General features: G+C 50.4%; 24 non-coding genes across 24 annotated transcripts; 12 read left to right on the forward strand and 12 right to left on the reverse strand.

Annotated features, from left to right (window-relative positions):
• Positions 1-458: 458 nt before the first annotated feature.
• TRNAA-AGC (transfer RNA alanine (anticodon AGC)) lies at positions 459-531 on the reverse strand. Its single transcript has one exon. It is a non-coding gene; the product is annotated as a tRNA-Ala (tRNA).
• A 694-nt stretch (positions 532-1,225) lies between these two features.
• On the forward strand, positions 1,226-1,298 carry TRNAR-CCU (transfer RNA arginine (anticodon CCU)). Its single transcript has one exon. It is a non-coding gene; the product is annotated as a tRNA-Arg (tRNA).
• Positions 1,299-1,898: 600 nt separating this feature from the next.
• On the reverse strand, positions 1,899-1,971 carry TRNAA-AGC (transfer RNA alanine (anticodon AGC)). Its single transcript has one exon. It is a non-coding gene; the product is annotated as a tRNA-Ala (tRNA).
• A 694-nt stretch (positions 1,972-2,665) lies between these two features.
• On the forward strand, positions 2,666-2,738 carry TRNAR-CCU (transfer RNA arginine (anticodon CCU)). Its single transcript has one exon. It is a non-coding gene; the product is annotated as a tRNA-Arg (tRNA).
• A 601-nt stretch (positions 2,739-3,339) lies between these two features.
• On the reverse strand, positions 3,340-3,412 carry TRNAA-AGC (transfer RNA alanine (anticodon AGC)). The gene has a single exon. It is a non-coding gene; the product is annotated as a tRNA-Ala (tRNA).
• A 694-nt stretch (positions 3,413-4,106) lies between these two features.
• TRNAR-CCU (transfer RNA arginine (anticodon CCU)) lies at positions 4,107-4,179 on the forward strand. Its single transcript has one exon. It is a non-coding gene; the product is annotated as a tRNA-Arg (tRNA).
• A 600-nt stretch (positions 4,180-4,779) lies between these two features.
• Positions 4,780-4,852, reverse strand: TRNAA-AGC (transfer RNA alanine (anticodon AGC)). Its single transcript has one exon. It is a non-coding gene; the product is annotated as a tRNA-Ala (tRNA).
• Positions 4,853-5,546: 694 nt separating this feature from the next.
• On the forward strand, positions 5,547-5,619 carry TRNAR-CCU (transfer RNA arginine (anticodon CCU)). The gene has a single exon. It is a non-coding gene; the product is annotated as a tRNA-Arg (tRNA).
• A 600-nt stretch (positions 5,620-6,219) lies between these two features.
• Positions 6,220-6,292, reverse strand: TRNAA-AGC (transfer RNA alanine (anticodon AGC)). Its single transcript has one exon. It is a non-coding gene; the product is annotated as a tRNA-Ala (tRNA).
• Positions 6,293-6,986: 694 nt separating this feature from the next.
• On the forward strand, positions 6,987-7,069 carry TRNAR-CCU (transfer RNA arginine (anticodon CCU)). Its single transcript has one exon. It is a non-coding gene; the product is annotated as a tRNA-Arg (tRNA).
• A 591-nt stretch (positions 7,070-7,660) lies between these two features.
• Positions 7,661-7,733, reverse strand: TRNAA-AGC (transfer RNA alanine (anticodon AGC)). Its single transcript has one exon. It is a non-coding gene; the product is annotated as a tRNA-Ala (tRNA).
• Positions 7,734-8,427: 694 nt separating this feature from the next.
• Positions 8,428-8,500, forward strand: TRNAR-CCU (transfer RNA arginine (anticodon CCU)). Its single transcript has one exon. It is a non-coding gene; the product is annotated as a tRNA-Arg (tRNA).
• Positions 8,501-9,100: 600 nt separating this feature from the next.
• On the reverse strand, positions 9,101-9,173 carry TRNAA-AGC (transfer RNA alanine (anticodon AGC)). Its single transcript has one exon. It is a non-coding gene; the product is annotated as a tRNA-Ala (tRNA).
• Positions 9,174-9,867: 694 nt separating this feature from the next.
• On the forward strand, positions 9,868-9,940 carry TRNAR-CCU (transfer RNA arginine (anticodon CCU)). Its single transcript has one exon. It is a non-coding gene; the product is annotated as a tRNA-Arg (tRNA).
• Positions 9,941-10,540: 600 nt separating this feature from the next.
• TRNAA-AGC (transfer RNA alanine (anticodon AGC)) lies at positions 10,541-10,613 on the reverse strand. Its single transcript has one exon. It is a non-coding gene; the product is annotated as a tRNA-Ala (tRNA).
• Positions 10,614-11,307: 694 nt separating this feature from the next.
• On the forward strand, positions 11,308-11,380 carry TRNAR-CCU (transfer RNA arginine (anticodon CCU)). The gene has a single exon. It is a non-coding gene; the product is annotated as a tRNA-Arg (tRNA).
• A 600-nt stretch (positions 11,381-11,980) lies between these two features.
• Positions 11,981-12,053, reverse strand: TRNAA-AGC (transfer RNA alanine (anticodon AGC)). The gene has a single exon. It is a non-coding gene; the product is annotated as a tRNA-Ala (tRNA).
• A 694-nt stretch (positions 12,054-12,747) lies between these two features.
• TRNAR-CCU (transfer RNA arginine (anticodon CCU)) lies at positions 12,748-12,820 on the forward strand. The gene has a single exon. It is a non-coding gene; the product is annotated as a tRNA-Arg (tRNA).
• Positions 12,821-13,420: 600 nt separating this feature from the next.
• TRNAA-AGC (transfer RNA alanine (anticodon AGC)) lies at positions 13,421-13,493 on the reverse strand. Its single transcript has one exon. It is a non-coding gene; the product is annotated as a tRNA-Ala (tRNA).
• A 694-nt stretch (positions 13,494-14,187) lies between these two features.
• TRNAR-CCU (transfer RNA arginine (anticodon CCU)) lies at positions 14,188-14,260 on the forward strand. Its single transcript has one exon. It is a non-coding gene; the product is annotated as a tRNA-Arg (tRNA).
• A 600-nt stretch (positions 14,261-14,860) lies between these two features.
• On the reverse strand, positions 14,861-14,933 carry TRNAA-AGC (transfer RNA alanine (anticodon AGC)). Its single transcript has one exon. It is a non-coding gene; the product is annotated as a tRNA-Ala (tRNA).
• A 694-nt stretch (positions 14,934-15,627) lies between these two features.
• TRNAR-CCU (transfer RNA arginine (anticodon CCU)) lies at positions 15,628-15,700 on the forward strand. The gene has a single exon. It is a non-coding gene; the product is annotated as a tRNA-Arg (tRNA).
• A 600-nt stretch (positions 15,701-16,300) lies between these two features.
• Positions 16,301-16,373, reverse strand: TRNAA-AGC (transfer RNA alanine (anticodon AGC)). Its single transcript has one exon. It is a non-coding gene; the product is annotated as a tRNA-Ala (tRNA).
• Positions 16,374-17,067: 694 nt separating this feature from the next.
• TRNAR-CCU (transfer RNA arginine (anticodon CCU)) lies at positions 17,068-17,140 on the forward strand. Its single transcript has one exon. It is a non-coding gene; the product is annotated as a tRNA-Arg (tRNA).
• Positions 17,141-17,510: the final 370 nt, after the last annotated feature.

The following is a 17,510-nucleotide window of genomic DNA, read 5'->3' on the forward strand; positions in this document are numbered from 1 at the left end:
ACTGCAGAGTGTAGCAACCCCTCATGTCAGCGAAGAGACGCAGATGAGTGGTAAGAAAGACAGGGAAAATATGCTTTCTGGAATCAGAGCTCCTGCAGACAGGGCTCACTCTTCTGCCAGCTCCGACCTGCTCCGATGAAAACGAAATAAAAGAGCAAAGGCTGCGCACTTTGAACCAATTATTCGAAGCATCGTATTGAAATGAAATAAAAGGTTAACAGCCCTGGGTGGCATCAAAGTGGAATTTCCTGAATATGTCACCAATGCCATGCAATGCGACTGTTGCACAGTATCACGCCTGTTGCCGGCCCTCGCGCGGATGACTCTTTGGGATAGCAGAAAGTGGACGGAAGACTTTTAGGATGATAGTAAAAAAAACAGAAGCGAGCACATGACTTTATTTGCGACGATTGGTGAGTTTTGAATAAAATAGTGAAAATGAAGAAAAAGCGTCTTGCTGGAGAATGCGGGCATCGATCCCGCTACCTCTCGCATGCTAAGCGAGCGCTCTACCATCTGAGCTAATTCCCCTCCTCCTCGAAGGCTCTCGATACACTGCTTCAGAGCTGAAGCACAGTCTCCGGCTCACACTTGCTTGGCTGTCCAGGGACCTGTAGTGCATAAAGCCCTTTCTCTTCATCTGCCGCAGGGGAAATCACAATCTCACCCCTTTGCCCAAAACAAAATACCTTCAGTGGAGCTACAAGTAAAGCTGCAGATGGCCATCCATTGCAATGAGGATTGGCCAACCAGGTATTAATAGCAGAGTGACTCCACTCCCACGCCCTTTCACGCTGGACCTGCGCTTGTGATCAAGAGGCTGCACGCCAGTCCCATAGACCCGAGAGCCCAATTGAAAAGGTGCTTGCTTCTCACTTTATTTCTCTCGCTATTTCTTGCTGTTTTAGGCCGCTGACACGCCGCCTGCAGCCAAAGGACCAGCGCTGGAGTGCCCTTTGTCATTTTTACCAGCTGGCCATATTTTACAATCGAGCGTCAGAATACCAAACAGGTAAGAGTTAGGTCTGGGAATTGAGTCCACTTTCCATCGTGTGTCCCATAAAGCGGAAGTGTCCAGCCGAGTGCAAGCAGGTGCCTTTTGCCCGCGTGTGCTGGGACACTGCAGCTTTGGACGTGAGCCAACTTGCCCTTTTCAGTGGGTCAGTACCTGTGACTCCAGTGAGAGAAGAGGAAAAGAAAGAACTTTCCCCTTTTCTGTCGAGTGGCCCCAGTGGCCTAATGGATAAGGCACTGGCCTCCTAAGCCAGGGATTGTGGGTTCGAGTCCCATCTGGGGTGGTTCGTGGCATTTTGTTCACACTTCTGCCAAAGCATGCAAAAGGTTTTTGCGGTAGTAGGGGGTGGGCGCAGGCTAGTACTTTGCTGGGCGCTGTGAAGTCCAGAACGTGCTCTGCTGGTAGCAGACTTTAAATGCCGGGAGACTGCAGAGTGTAGCAACCCCTCATGTCAGCGAAGAGACGCAGATGAGTGGTAAGAAAGACAGGGAAAATATGCTTTCTGGAATCAGAGCTCCTGCAGACAGGGCTCACTCTTCTGCCAGCTCCGACCTGCTCCGATGAAAACGAAATAAAAGAGCAAAGGCTGCGCACTTTGAACCAATTATTCGAAGCATCGTATTGAAATGAAATAAAAGGTTAACAGCCCTGGGTGGCATCAAAGTGGAATTTCCTGAATATGTCACCAATGCCATGCAATGCGACTGTTGCACAGTATCACGCCTGTTGCCGGCCCTCGCGCGGATGACTCTTTGGGATAGCAGAAAGTGGACGGAAGACTTTTAGGATGATAGTAAAAAAAACAGAAGCGAGCACATGACTTTATTTGCGACGATTGGTGAGTTTTGAATAAAATAGTGAAAATGAAGAAAAAGCGTCTTGCTGGAGAATGCGGGCATCGATCCCGCTACCTCTCGCATGCTAAGCGAGCGCTCTACCATCTGAGCTAATTCCCCTCCTCCTCGAAGGCTCTCGATACACTGCTTCAGAGCTGAAGCACAGTCTCCGGCTCACACTTGCTTGGCTGTCCAGGGACCTGTAGTGCATAAAGCCCTTTCTCTTCATCTGCCGCAGGGGAAATCACAATCTCACCCCTTTGCCCAAAACAAAATACCTTCAGTGGAGCTACAAGTAAAGCTGCAGATGGCCATCCATTGCAATGAGGATTGGCCAACCAGGTATTAATAGCAGAGTGACTCCACTCCCACGCCCTTTCACGCTGGACCTGCGCTTGTGATCAAGAGGCTGCACGCCAGTCCCATAGACCCGAGAGCCCAATTGAAAAGGTGCTTGCTTCTCACTTTATTTCTCTCGCTATTTCTTGCTGTTTTAGGCCGCTGACACGCCGCCTGCAGCCAAAGGACCAGCGCTGGAGTGCCCTTTGTCATTTTTACCAGCTGGCCATATTTTACAATCGAGCGTCAGAATACCAAACAGGTAAGAGTTAGGTCTGGGAATTGAGTCCACTTTCCATCGTGTGTCCCATAAAGCGGAAGTGTCCAGCCGAGTGCAAGCAGGTGCCTTTTGCCCGCGTGTGCTGGGACACTGCAGCTTTGGACGTGAGCCAACTTGCCCTTTTCAGTGGGTCAGTACCTGTGACTCCAGTGAGAGAAGAGGAAAAGAAAGAACTTTCCCCTTTTCTGTCGAGTGGCCCCAGTGGCCTAATGGATAAGGCACTGGCCTCCTAAGCCAGGGATTGTGGGTTCGAGTCCCATCTGGGGTGGTTCGTGGCATTTTGTTCACACTTCTGCCAAAGCATGCAAAAGGTTTTTGCGGTAGTAGGGGGTGGGCGCAGGCTAGTACTTTGCTGGGCGCTGTGAAGTCCAGAACGTGCTCTGCTGGTAGCAGACTTTAAATGCCGGGAGACTGCAGAGTGTAGCAACCCCTCATGTCAGCGAAGAGACGCAGATGAGTGGTAAGAAAGACAGGGAAAATATGCTTTCTGGAATCAGAGCTCCTGCAGACAGGGCTCACTCTTCTGCCAGCTCCGACCTGCTCCGATGAAAACGAAATAAAAGAGCAAAGGCTGCGCACTTTGAACCAATTATTCGAAGCATCGTATTGAAATGAAATAAAAGGTTAACAGCCCTGGGTGGCATCAAAGTGGAATTTCCTGAATATGTCACCAATGCCATGCAATGCGCCTGTTGCACAGTATCACGCCTGTTGCCGGCCCTCGCGCGGATGACTCTTTGGGATAGCAGAAAGTGGACGGAAGACTTTTAGGATGATAGTAAAAAAAAACAGAAGCGAGCACATGCCTTTATTTGAGACGATTGGTGAGTTTTGAATAAAATAGTGAAAATGAAGAAAAAGCGTCTTGCTGGAGAATGCGGGCATCGATCCCGCTACCTCTCGCATGCTAAGCGAGCGCTCTACCATCTGAGCTAATTCCCCTCCTCCTCGAAGGCTCTCGATACACTGCTTCAGAGCTGAAGCACAGTCTCCGGCTCACACTTGCTTGGCTGTCCAGGGACCTGTAGTGCATAAAGCCCTTTCTCTTCATCTGCCGCAGGGGAAATCACAATCTCACCCCTTTGCCCAAAACAAAATACCTTCAGTGGAGCTACAAGTAAAGCTGCAGATGGCCATCCATTGCAACGAGGATTGGCCAACCAGGTATTAATAGCAGAGTGACTCCACTGCCACGCCCTTTCACGCTGGACCTGCGCTTGTGATCAAGAGGCTGCACGCCAGTCCCATAGACCCGAGAGCCCAATTGAAAAGGTGCTTGCTTCTCACTTTATTTCTCTCGCTATTTCTTGCTGTTTTAGGCCGCTGACACGCCGCCTGCAGCCAAAGGACCAGCGCTGGAGTGCCCTTTGTCATTTTTACCAGCTGGCCATATTTTACAATCGAGCGTCAGAATACCAAACAGGTAAGAGTTAGGTCTGGGAATTGAGTCCACTTTCCATCGTGTGTCCCATAAAGCGGAAGTGTCCAGCCGAGTGCAAGCAGGTGCCTTTTGCCCGCGTGTGCTGGGACACTGCAGCTTTGGACGTGAGCCAACTTGCCCTTTTCAGTGGGTCAGTACCTGTGACTCCAGTGAGAGAAGAGGAAAAGAAAGAACTTTCCCCTTTTCTGTCGAGTGGCCCCAGTGGCCTAATGGATAAGGCACTGGCCTCCTAAGCCAGGGATTGTGGGTTCGAGTCCCATCTGGGGTGGTTCGTGGCATTTTGTTCACACTTCTGCCAAAGCATGCAAAAGGTTTTTGCGGTAGTAGGGGGTGGGCGCAGGCTAGTACTTTGCTGGGCGCTGTGAAGTCCAGAACGTGCTCTGCTGGTAGCAGACTTTAAATGCCGGGAGACTGCAGAGTGTAGCAACCCCTCATGTCAGCGAAGAGACGCAGATGAGTGGTAAGAAAGACAGGGAAAATATGCTTTCTGGAATCAGAGCTCCTGCAGACAGGGCTCACTCTTCTGCCAGCTCCGACCTGCTCCGATGAAAACGAAATAAAAGAGCAAAGGCTGCGCACTTTGAACCAATTATTCGAAGCATCGTATTGAAATGAAATAAAAGGTTAACAGCCCTGGGTGGCATCAAAGTGGAATTTCCTGAATATGTCACCAATGCCATGCAATGCGACTGTTGCACAGTATCACGCCTGTTGCCGGCCCTCGCGCGGATGACTCTTTGGGATAGCAGAAAGTGGACGGAAGACTTTTAGGATGATAGTAAAAAAAACAGAAGCGAGCACATGACTTTATTTGCGACGATTGGTGAGTTTTGAATAAAATAGTGAAAATGAAGAAAAAGCGTCTTGCTGGAGAATGCGGGCATCGATCCCGCTACCTCTCGCATGCTAAGCGAGCGCTCTACCATCTGAGCTAATTCCCCTCCTCCTCGAAGGCTCTCGATACACTGCTTCAGAGCTGAAGCACAGTCTCCGGCTCACACTTGCTTGGCTGTCCAGGGACCTGTAGTGCATAAAGCCCTTTCTCTTCATCTGCCGCAGGGGAAATCACAATCTCACCCCTTTGCCCAAAACAAAATACCTTCAGTGGAGCTACAAGTAAAGCTGCAGATGGCCATCCATTGCAATGAGGATTGGCCAACCAGGTATTAATAGCAGAGTGACTCCACTCCCACGCCCTTTCACGCTGGACCTGCGCTTGTGATCAAGAGGCTGCACGCCAGTCCCATAGACCCGAGAGCCCAATTGAAAAGGTGCTTGCTTCTCACTTTATTTCTCTCGCTATTTCTTGCTGTTTTAGGCCGCTGACACGCCGCCTGCAGCCAAAGGACCAGCGCTGGAGTGCCCTTTGTCATTTTTACCAGCTGGCCATATTTTACAATCGAGCGTCAGAATACCAAACAGGTAAGAGTTAGGTCTGGGAATTGAGTCCACTTTCCATCGTGTGTCCCATAAAGCGGAAGTGTCCAGCCGAGTGCAAGCAGGTGCCTTTTGCCCGCGTGTGCTGGGACACTGCAGCTTTGGACGTGAGCCAACTTGCCCTTTTCAGTGGGTCAGTACCTGTGACTCCAGTGAGAGAAGAGGAAAAGAAAGAACTTTCCCCTTTTCTGTCGAGTGGCCCCAGTGGCCTAATGGATAAGGCACTGGCCTCCTAAGCCAGGGATTGTGGGTTCGAGTCCCATCTGGGGTGGTTCGTGGCATTTTGTTCACACTTCTGCCAAAGCATGCAAAAGGTTTTTGCGGTAGTAGGGGGTGGGCGCAGGCTAGTACTTTGCTGGGCGCTGTGAAGTCCAGAACGTGCTCTGCTGGTAGCAGACTTTAAATGCCGGGAGACTGCAGAGTGTAGCAACCCCTCATGTCAGCGAAGAGACGCAGATGAGTGGTAAGAAAGACAGGGAAAATATGCTTTCTGGAATCAGAGCTCCTGCAGACAGGGCTCACTCTTCTGCCAGCTCCGACCTGCTCCGATGAAAACGAAATAAAAGAGCAAAGGCTGCGCACTTTGAACCAATTATTCGAAGCATCGTATTGAAATGAAATAAAAGGTTAACAGCCCTGGGTGGCATCAAAGTGGAATTTCCTGAATATGTCACCAATGCCATGCAATGCGACTGTTGCACAGTATCACGCCTGTTGCCGGCCCTCGCGCGGATGACTCTTTGGGATAGCAGAAAGTGGACGGAAGACTTTTAGGATGATAGTAAAAAAAACAGAAGCGAGCACATGACTTTATTTGCGACGATTGGTGAGTTTTGAATAAAATAGTGAAAATGAAGAAAAAGCGTCTTGCTGGAGAATGCGGGCATCGATCCCGCTACCTCTCGCATGCTAAGCGAGCGCTCTACCATCTGAGCTAATTCCCCTCCTCCTCGAAGGCTCTCGATACACTGCTTCAGAGCTGAAGCACAGTCTCCGGCTCACACTTGCTTGGCTGTCCAGGGACCTGTAGTGCATAAAGCCCTTTCTCTTCATCTGCCGCAGGGGAAATCACAATCTCACCCCTTTGCCCAAAACAAAATACCTTCAGTGGAGCTACAAGTAAAGCTGCAGATGGCCATCCATTGCAATGAGGATTGGCCAACCAGGTATTAATAGCAGAGTGACTCCACTCCCACGCCCTTTCACGCTGGACCTGCGCTTGTGATCAAGAGGCTGCACGCCAGTCCCATAGACCCGAGAGCCCAATTGAAAAGGTGCTTGCTTCTCACTTTATTTCTCTCGCTATTTCTTGCTGTTTTAGGCCGCTGACACGCCGCCTGCAGCCAAAGGACCAGCGCTGGAGTGCCCTTTGTCATTTTTACCAGCTGGCCATATTTTACAATCGAGCGTCAGAATACCAAACAGGTAAGAGTTAGGTCTGGGAATTGAGTCCACTTTCCATCGTGTGTCCCATAAAGCGGAAGTGTCCAGCCGAGTGCAAGCAGGTGCCTTTTGCCCGCGTGTGCTGGGACACTGCAGCTTTGGACGTGAGCCAACTTGCCCTTTTCAGTGGGCCAGTACCTGTGACTCCAGTGAGAGAAGAGGAAAAGAAAGAACTTTCCCCTTTTCTGTCGAGTGGCCACAGTGGCCTAATGGATAAGGCACTGGCCTCCTAAGCCAGGGATTGTGGGTTCGAGTCCCATCTGGGGTGGTTCGTGGCATTTTGTTGACACTTCTGCCAAAGCATGCAAAAGGTTTTTGCGGTAGTAGGGGGTGGGCGCAGGCTAGTACTTTGCTGGGCGCTGTGAAGTCCAGAACGTGCTCTGCTGGTAGCAGACTTTAAATGCCGGGAGACTGCAGAGTGTAGCAACCCCTCATGTCAGCGAAGAGACACAGATGAGTGGTAAGAAAGACAGGGAAAATATGCTTTCTGGAATCAGAGCTCCTGCAGACAGGGCTCACTCTTGTGCCAGCTCCGACCTGCTCCGATGAAAACGAAATAAAAGAGCAAAGGCTGCGCACTTTGAACCAATTATTCGAAGCATCGTATTGAAATGAAATAAACGGTTAACAGCCCTGGGTGGCATCAAAGTGGAATTTCCTGAATATGTCACCAATGCCATGCAATGCGCCTGTTGCACAGTATCACGCCTGTTGCCGGCCCTCGCGCGGATGACTCTTTGGGATAGCAGAAAGTGGACGGAAGACTTTTAGGATGATAGTAAAAAAAAACAGAAGCGAGCACATGCCTTTATTTGAGACGATTGGTGAGTTTTGAATAAAATAGTGAAAATGAAGAAAAAGCGTCTTGCTGGAGAATGCGGGCATCGATCCCGCTACCTCTCGCATGCTAAGCGAGCGCTCTACCATCTGAGCTAATTCCCCTCCTCCTCGAAGGCTCTCGATACACTGCTTCAGAGCTGAAGCACAGTCTCCGGCTCACACTTGCTTGGCTGTCCAGGGACCTGTAGTGCATAAAGCCCTTTCTCTTCATCTGCCGCAGGGGAAATCACAATCTCACCCCTTTGCCCAAAACAAAATACCTTCAGTGGAGCTACAAGTAAAGCTGCAGATGGCCATCCATTGCAACGAGGATTGGCCAACCAGGTATTAATAGCAGAGTGACTCCACTGCCACGCCCTTTCACGCTGGACCTGCGCTTGTGATCAAGAGGCTGCACGCCAGTCCCATAGACCCGAGAGCCCAATTGAAAAGGTGCTTGCTTCTCACTTTATTTCTCTCGCTATTTCTTGCTGTTTTAGGCCGCTGACACGCCGCCTGCAGCCAAAGGACCAGCGCTGGAGTGCCCTTTGTCATTTTTACCAGCTGGCCATATTTTACAATCGAGCGTCAGAATACCAAACAGGTAAGAGTTAGGTCTGGGAATTGAGTCCACTTTCCATCGTGTGTCCCATAAAGCGGAAGTGTCCAGCCGAGTGCAAGCAGGTGCCTTTTGCCCGCGTGTGCTGGGACACTGCAGCTTTGGACGTGAGCCAACTTGCCCTTTTCAGTGGGTCAGTACCTGTGACTCCAGTGAGAGAAGAGGAAAAGAAAGAACTTTCCCCTTTTCTGTCGAGTGGCCCCAGTGGCCTAATGGATAAGGCACTGGCCTCCTAAGCCAGGGATTGTGGGTTCGAGTCCCATCTGGGGTGGTTCGTGGCATTTTGTTCACACTTCTGCCAAAGCATGCAAAAGGTTTTTGCGGTAGTAGGGGGTGGGCGCAGGCTAGTACTTTGCTGGGCGCTGTGAAGTCCAGAACGTGCTCTGCTGGTAGCAGACTTTAAATGCCGGGAGACTGCAGAGTGTAGCAACCCCTCATGTCAGCGAAGAGACGCAGATGAGTGGTAAGAAAGACAGGGAAAATATGCTTTCTGGAATCAGAGCTCCTGCAGACAGGGCTCACTCTTCTGCCAGCTCCGACCTGCTCCGATGAAAACGAAATAAAAGAGCAAAGGCTGCGCACTTTGAACCAATTATTCGAAGCATCGTATTGAAATGAAATAAAAGGTTAACAGCCCTGGGTGGCATCAAAGTGGAATTTCCTGAATATGTCACCAATGCCATGCAATGCGACTGTTGCACAGTATCACGCCTGTTGCCGGCCCTCGCGCGGATGACTCTTTGGGATAGCAGAAAGTGGACGGAAGACTTTTAGGATGATAGTAAAAAAAACAGAAGCGAGCACATGACTTTATTTGCGACGATTGGTGAGTTTTGAATAAAATAGTGAAAATGAAGAAAAAGCGTCTTGCTGGAGAATGCGGGCATCGATCCCGCTACCTCTCGCATGCTAAGCGAGCGCTCTACCATCTGAGCTAATTCCCCTCCTCCTCGAAGGCTCTCGATACACTGCTTCAGAGCTGAAGCACAGTCTCCGGCTCACACTTGCTTGGCTGTCCAGGGACCTGTAGTGCATAAAGCCCTTTCTCTTCATCTGCCGCAGGGGAAATCACAATCTCACCCCTTTGCCCAAAACAAAATACCTTCAGTGGAGCTACAAGTAAAGCTGCAGATGGCCATCCATTGCAACGAGGATTGGCCAACCAGGTATTAATAGCAGAGTGACTCCACTCCCACGCCCTTTCACGCTGGACCTGCGCTTGTGATCAAGAGGCTGCACGCCAGTCCCATAGACCCGAGAGCCCAATTGAAAAGGTGCTTGCTTCTCACTTTATTTCTCTCGCTATTTCTTGCTGTTTTAGGCCGCTGACACGCCGCCTGCAGCCAAAGGACCAGCGCTGGAGTGCCCTTTGTCATTTTTACCAGCTGGCCATATTTTACAATCGAGCGTCAGAATACCAAACAGGTAAGAGTTAGGTCTGGGAATTGAGTCCACTTTCCATCGTGTGTCCCATAAAGCGGAAGTGTCCAGCCGAGTGCAAGCAGGTGCCTTTTGCCCGCGTGTGCTGGGACACTGCAGCTTTGGACGTGAGCCAACTTGCCCTTTTCAGTGGGCCAGTACCCGTGACTCCAGTGAGAGAAGAGGAAAAGAAAGAACTTTCCCCTTCTCTGTCGAGTTGCCCCAGTGGCCTAATGGATAAGGCACTGGCCTCCTAAGCCAGGGATTGTGGGTTCGAGTCCCATCTGGGGTGGTTCGTGGCATTTTGTTCACACTTCTGCCAAAGCATGCAAAAGGTTTTTGCGGTAGTAGGGGGTGGGCGCAGGCTAGTACTTTGCTGGGCGCTGTGAAGTCCAGAACGTGCTCTGCTGGTAGCAGACTTTAAATGCCGGGAGACTGCAGAGTGTAGCAACCCCTCATGTCAGCGAAGAGACGCAGATGAGTGGTAAGAAAGACAGGGAAAATATGCTTTCTGGAATCAGAGCTCCTGCAGACAGGGCTCACTCTTCTGCCAGCTCCGACCTGCTCCGATGAAAACGAAATAAAAGAGCAAAGGCTGCGCACTTTGAACCAATTATTCGAAGCATCGTATTGAAATGAAATAAAAGGTTAACAGCCCTGGGTGGCATCAAAGTGGAATTTCCTGAATATGTCACCAATGCCATGCAATGCGACTGTTGCACAGTATCACGCCTGTTGCCGGCCCTCGCGCGGATGACTCTTTGGGATAGCAGAAAGTGGACGGAAGACTTTTAGGATGATAGTAAAAAAAACAGAAGCGAGCACATGACTTTATTTGCGACGATTGGTGAGTTTTGAATAAAATAGTGAAAATGAAGAAAAAGCGTCTTGCTGGAGAATGCGGGCATCGATCCCGCTACCTCTCGCATGCTAAGCGAGCGCTCTACCATCTGAGCTAATTCCCCTCCTCCTCGAAGGCTCTCGATACACTGCTTCAGAGCTGAAGCACAGTCTCCGGCTCACACTTGCTTGGCTGTCCAGGGACCTGTAGTGCATAAAGCCCTTTCTCTTCATCTGCCGCAGGGGAAATCACAATCTCACCCCTTTGCCCAAAACAAAATACCTTCAGTGGAGCTACAAGTAAAGCTGCAGATGGCCATCCATTGCAACGAGGATTGGCCAACCAGGTATTAATAGCAGAGTGACTCCACTGCCACGCCCTTTCACGCTGGACCTGCGCTTGTGATCAAGAGGCTGCACGCCAGTCCCATAGACCCGAGAGCCCAATTGAAAAGGTGCTTGCTTCTCACTTTATTTCTCTCGCTATTTCTTGCTGTTTTAGGCCGCTGACACGCCGCCTGCAGCCAAAGGACCAGCGCTGGAGTGCCCTTTGTCATTTTTACCAGCTGGCCATATTTTACAATCGAGCGTCAGAATACCAAACAGGTAAGAGTTAGGTCTGGGAATTGAGTCCACTTTCCATCGTGTGTCCCATAAAGCGGAAGTGTCCAGCCGAGTGCAAGCAGGTGCCTTTTGCCCGCGTGTGCTGGGACACTGCAGCTTTGGACGTGAGCCAACTTGCCCTTTTCAGTGGGTCAGTACCTGTGACTCCAGTGAGAGAAGAGGAAAAGAAAGAACTTTCCCCTTTTCTGTCGAGTGGCCCCAGTGGCCTAATGGATAAGGCACTGGCCTCCTAAGCCAGGGATTGTGGGTTCGAGTCCCATCTGGGGTGGTTCGTGGCATTTTGTTCACACTTCTGCCAAAGCATGCAAAAGGTTTTTGCGGTAGTAGGGGGTGGGCGCAGGCTAGTACTTTGCTGGGCGCTGTGAAGTCCAGAACGTGCTCTGCTGGTAGCAGACTTTAAATGCCGGGAGACTGCAGAGTGTAGCAACCCCTCATGTCAGCGAAGAGACGCAGATGAGTGGTAAGAAAGACAGGGAAAATATGCTTTCTGGAATCAGAGCTCCTGCAGACAGGGCTCACTCTTCTGCCAGCTCCGACCTGCTCCGATGAAAACGAAATAAAAGAGCAAAGGCTGCGCACTTTGAACCAATTATTCGAAGCATCGTATTGAAATGAAATAAAAGGTTAACAGCCCTGGGTGGCATCAAAGTGGAATTTCCTGAATATGTCACCAATGCCATGCAATGCGACTGTTGCACAGTATCACGCCTGTTGCCGGCCCTCGCGCGGATGACTCTTTGGGATAGCAGAAAGTGGACGGAAGACTTTTAGGATGATAGTAAAAAAAACAGAAGCGAGCACATGACTTTATTTGCGACGATTGGTGAGTTTTGAATAAAATAGTGAAAATGAAGAAAAAGCGTCTTGCTGGAGAATGCGGGCATCGATCCCGCTACCTCTCGCATGCTAAGCGAGCGCTCTACCATCTGAGCTAATTCCCCTCCTCCTCGAAGGCTCTCGATACACTGCTTCAGAGCTGAAGCACAGTCTCCGGCTCACACTTGCTTGGCTGTCCAGGGACCTGTAGTGCATAAAGCCCTTTCTCTTCATCTGCCGCAGGGGAAATCACAATCTCACCCCTTTGCCCAAAACAAAATACCTTCAGTGGAGCTACAAGTAAAGCTGCAGATGGCCATCCATTGCAACGAGGATTGGCCAACCAGGTATTAATAGCAGAGTGACTCCACTCCCACGCCCTTTCACGCTGGACCTGCGCTTGTGATCAAGAGGCTGCACGCCAGTCCCATAGACCCGAGAGCCCAATTGAAAAGGTGCTTGCTTCTCACTTTATTTCTCTCGCTATTTCTTGCTGTTTTAGGCCGCTGACACGCCGCCTGCAGCCAAAGGACCAGCGCTGGAGTGCCCTTTGTCATTTTTACCAGCTGGCCATATTTTACAATCGAGCGTCAGAATACCAAACAGGTAAGAGTTAGGTCTGGGAATTGAGTCCACTTTCCATCGTGTGTCCCATAAAGCGGAAGTGTCCAGCCGAGTGCAAGCAGGTGCCTTTTGCCCGCGTGTGCTGGGACACTGCAGCTTTGGACGTGAGCCAACTTGCCCTTTTCAGTGGGTCAGTACCTGTGACTCCAGTGAGAGAAGAGGAAAAGAAAGAACTTTCCCCTTTTCTGTCGAGTGGCCCCAGTGGCCTAATGGATAAGGCACTGGCCTCCTAAGCCAGGGATTGTGGGTTCGAGTCCCATCTGGGGTGGTTCGTGGCATTTTGTTCACACTTCTGCCAAAGCATGCAAAAGGTTTTTGCGGTAGTAGGGGGTGGGCGCAGGCTAGTACTTTGCTGGGCGCTGTGAAGTCCAGAACGTGCTCTGCTGGTAGCAGACTTTAAATGCCGGGAGACTGCAGAGTGTAGCAACCCCTCATGTCAGCGAAGAGACGCAGATGAGTGGTAAGAAAGACAGGGAAAATATGCTTTCTGGAATCAGAGCTCCTGCAGACAGGGCTCACTCTTCTGCCAGCTCCGACCTGCTCCGATGAAAACGAAATAAAAGAGCAAAGGCTGCGCACTTTGAACCAATTATTCGAAGCATCGTATTGAAATGAAATAAAAGGTTAACAGCCCTGGGTGGCATCAAAGTGGAATTTCCTGAATATGTCACCAATGCCATGCAATGCGACTGTTGCACAGTATCACGCCTGTTGCCGGCCCTCGCGCGGATGACTCTTTGGGATAGCAGAAAGTGGACGGAAGACTTTTAGGATGATAGTAAAAAAAACAGAAGCGAGCACATGACTTTATTTGCGACGATTGGTGAGTTTTGAATAAAATAGTGAAAATGAAGAAAAAGCGTCTTGCTGGAGAATGCGGGCATCGATCCCGCTACCTCTCGCATGCTAAGCGAGCGCTCTACCATCTGAGCTAATTCCCCTCCTCCTCGAAGGCTCTCGATACACTGCTTCAGAGCTGAAGCACAGTCTCCGGGTCACACTTGCTTGGCTGTCCAGGGACCTGTAGTGCATAAAGCCCTTTCTCTTCATCTGCCGCAGGGGAAATCACAATCTCACCCCTTTGCCCAAAACAAAATACCTTCAGTGGAGCTACAAGTAAAGCTGCAGATGGCCATCCATTGCAACGAGGATTGGCCAACCAGGTATTAATAGCAGAGTGACTCCACTGCCACGCCCTTTCACGCTGGACCTGCGCTTGTGATCAAGAGGCTGCACGCCAGTCCCATAGACCCGAGAGCCCAATTGAAAAGGTGCTTGCTTCTCACTTTATTTCTCTCGCTATTTCTTGCTGTTTTAGGCCGCTGACACGCCGCCTGCAGCCAAAGGACCAGCGCTGGAGTGCCCTTTGTCATTTTTACCAGCTGGCCATATTTTACAATCGAGCGTCAGAATACCAAACAGGTAAGAGTTAGGTCTGGGAATTGAGTCCACTTTCCATCGTGTGTCCCATAAAGCGGAAGTGTCCAGCCGAGTGCAAGCAGGTGCCTTTTGCCCGCGTGTGCTGGGACACTGCAGCTTTGGACGTGAGCCAACTTGCCCTTTTCAGTGGGTCAGTACCTGTGACTCCAGTGAGAGAAGAGGAAAAGAAAGAACTTTCCCCTTTTCTGTCGAGTGGCCCCAGTGGCCTAATGGATAAGGCACTGGCCTCCTAAGCCAGGGATTGTGGGTTCGAGTCCCATCTGGGGTGGTTCGTGGCATTTTGTTCACACTTCTGCCAAAGCATGCAAAAGGTTTTTGCGGTAGTAGGGGGTGGGCGCAGGCTAGTACTTTGCTGGGCGCTGTGAAGTCCAGAACGTGCTCTGCTGGTAGCAGACTTTAAATGCCGGGAGACTGCAGAGTGTAGCAACCCCTCATGTCAGCGAAGAGACGCAGATGAGTGGTAAGAAAGACAGGGAAAATATGCTTTCTGGAATCAGAGCTCCTGCAGACAGGGCTCACTCTTCTGCCAGCTCCGACCTGCTCCGATGAAAACGAAATAAAAGAGCAAAGGCTGCGCACTTTGAACCAATTATTCGAAGCATCGTATTGAAATGAAATAAAAGGTTAACAGCCCTGGGTGGCATCAAAGTGGAATTTCCTGAATATGTCACCAATGCCATGCAATGCGACTGTTGCACAGTATCACGCCTGTTGCCGGCCCTCGCGCGGATGACTCTTTGGGATAGCAGAAAGTGGACGGAAGACTTTTAGGATGATAGTAAAAAAAACAGAAGCGAGCACATGACTTTATTTGCGACGATTGGCGAGTTTTGAATAAAATAGTGAAAATGAAGAAAAAGCGTCTTGCTGGAGAATGCGGGCATCGATCCCGCTACCTCTCGCATGCTAAGCGAGCGCTCTACCATCTGAGCTAATTCCCCTCCTCCTCGAAGGCTCTCGATACACTGCTTCAGAGCTGAAGCACAGTCTCCGGCTCACACTTGCTTGGCTGTCCAGGGACCTGTAGTGCATAAAGCCCTTTCTCTTCATCTGCCGCAGGGGAAATCACAATCTCACCCCTTTGCCCAAAACAAAATACCTTCAGTGGAGCTACAAGTAAAGCTGCAGATGGCCATCCATTGCAACGAGGATTGGCCAACCAGGTATTAATAGCAGAGTGACTCCACTGCCACGCCCTTTCACGCTGGACCTGCGCTTGTGATCAAGAGGCTGCACGCCAGTCCCATAGACCCGAGAGCCCAATTGAAAAGGTGCTTGCTTCTCACTTTATTTCTCTCGCTATTTCTTGCTGTTTTAGGCCGCTGACACGCCGCCTGCAGCCAAAGGACCAGCGCTGGAGTGCCCTTTGTCATTTTTACCAGCTGGCCATATTTTACAATCGAGCGTCAGAATACCAAACAGGTAAGAGTTAGGTCTGGGAATTGAGTCCACTTTCCATCGTGTGTCCCATAAAGCGGAAGTGTCCAGCCGAGTGCAAGCAGGTGCCTTTTGCCCGCGTGTGCTGGGACACTGCAGCTTTGGACGTGAGCCAACTTGCCCTTTTCAGTGGGTCAGTACCTGTGACTCCAGTGAGAGAAGAGGAAAAGAAAGAACTTTCCCCTTTTCTGTCGAGTGGCCCCAGTGGCCTAATGGATAAGGCACTGGCCTCCTAAGCCAGGGATTGTGGGTTCGAGTCCCATCTGGGGTGGTTCGTGGCATTTTGTTCACACTTCTGCCAAAGCATGCAAAAGGTTTTTGCGGTAGTAGGGGGTGGGCGCAGGCTAGTACTTTGCTGGGCGCTGTGAAGTCCAGAACGTGCTCTGCTGGTAGCAGACTTTAAATGCCGGGAGACTGCAGAGTGTAGCAACCCCTCATGTCAGCGAAGAGACGCAGATGAGTGGTAAGAAAGACAGGGAAAATATGCTTTCTGGAATCAGAGCTCCTGCAGACAGGGCTCACTCTTCTGCCAGCTCCGACCTGCTCCGATGAAAACGAAATAAAAGAGCAAAGGCTGCGCACTTTGAACCAATTATTCGAAGCATCGTATTGAAATGAAATAAAAGGTTAACAGCCCTGGGTGGCATCAAAGTGGAATTTCCTGAATATGTCACCAATGCCATGCAATGCGACTGTTGCACAGTATCACGCCTGTTGCCGGCCCTCGCGCGGATGACTCTTTGGGATAGCAGAAAGTGGACGGAAGACTTTTAGGATGATAGTAAAAAAAACAGAAGCGAGCACATGACTTTATTTGCGACGATTGGTGAGTTTTGAATAAAATAGTGAAAATGAAGAAAAAGCGTCTTGCTGGAGAATGCGGGCATCGATCCCGCTACCTCTCGCATGCTAAGCGAGCGCTCTACCATCTGAGCTAATTCCCCTCCTCCTCGAAGGCTCTCGATACACTGCTTCAGAGCTGAAGCACAGTCTCCGGCTCACACTTGCTTGGCTGTCCAGGGACCTGTAGTGCATAAAGCCCTTTCTCTTCATCTGCCGCAGGGGAAATCACAATCTCACCCCTTTGCCCAAAACAAAATACCTTCAGTGGAGCTACAAGTAAAGCTGCAGATGGCCATCCATTGCAATGAGGATTGGCCAACCAGGTATTAATAGCAGAGTGACTCCACTCCCACGCCCTTTCACGCTGGACCTGCGCTTGTGATCAAGAGGCTGCACGCCAGTCCCATAGACCCGAGAGCCCAATTGAAAAGGTGCTTGCTTCTCACTTTATTTCTCTCGCTATTTCTTGCTGTTTTAGGCCGCTGACACGCCGCCTGCAGCCAAAGGACCAGCGCTGGAGTGCCCTTTGTCATTTTTACCAGCTGGCCATATTTTACAATCGAGCGTCAGAATACCAAACAGGTAAGAGTTAGGTCTGGGAATTGAGTCCACTTTCCATCGTGTGTCCCATAAAGCGGAAGTGTCCAGCCGAGTGCAAGCAGGTGCCTTTTGCCCGCGTGTGCTGGGACACTGCAGCTTTGGACGTGAGCCAACTTGCCCTTTTCAGTGGGTCAGTACCTGTGACTCCAGTGAGAGAAGAGGAAAAGAAAGAACTTTCCCCTTTTCTGTCGAGTGGCCCCAGTGGCCTAATGGATAAGGCACTGGCCTCCTAAGCCAGGGATTGTGGGTTCGAGTCCCATCTGGGGTGGTTCGTGGCATTTTGTTCACACTTCTGCCAAAGCATGCAAAAGGTTTTTGCGGTAGTAGGGGGTGGGCGCAGGCTAGTACTTTGCTGGGCGCTGTGAAGTCCAGAACGTGCTCTGCTGGTAGCAGACTTTAAATGCCGGGAGACTGCAGAGTGTAGCAACCCCTCATGTCAGCGAAGAGACGCAGATGAGTGGTAAGAAAGACAGGGAAAATATGCTTTCTGGAATCAGAGCTCCTGCAGACAGGGCTCACTCTTCTGCCAGCTCCGACCTGCTCCGATGAAAACGAAATAAAAGAGCAAAGGCTGCGCACTTTGAACCAATTATTCGAAGCATCGTATTGAAATGAAATAAAAGGTTAACAGCCCTGGG

Source organism: Ambystoma mexicanum, chromosome 5q (assembly GCF_040938575.1).
Source record: "Ambystoma mexicanum isolate Mex_15411 chromosome 5q, UKY_AmexF1_1, whole genome shotgun sequence".
In the NCBI taxonomy this organism is placed as follows: domain Eukaryota; kingdom Metazoa; phylum Chordata; class Amphibia; order Caudata; family Ambystomatidae; genus Ambystoma; species Ambystoma mexicanum.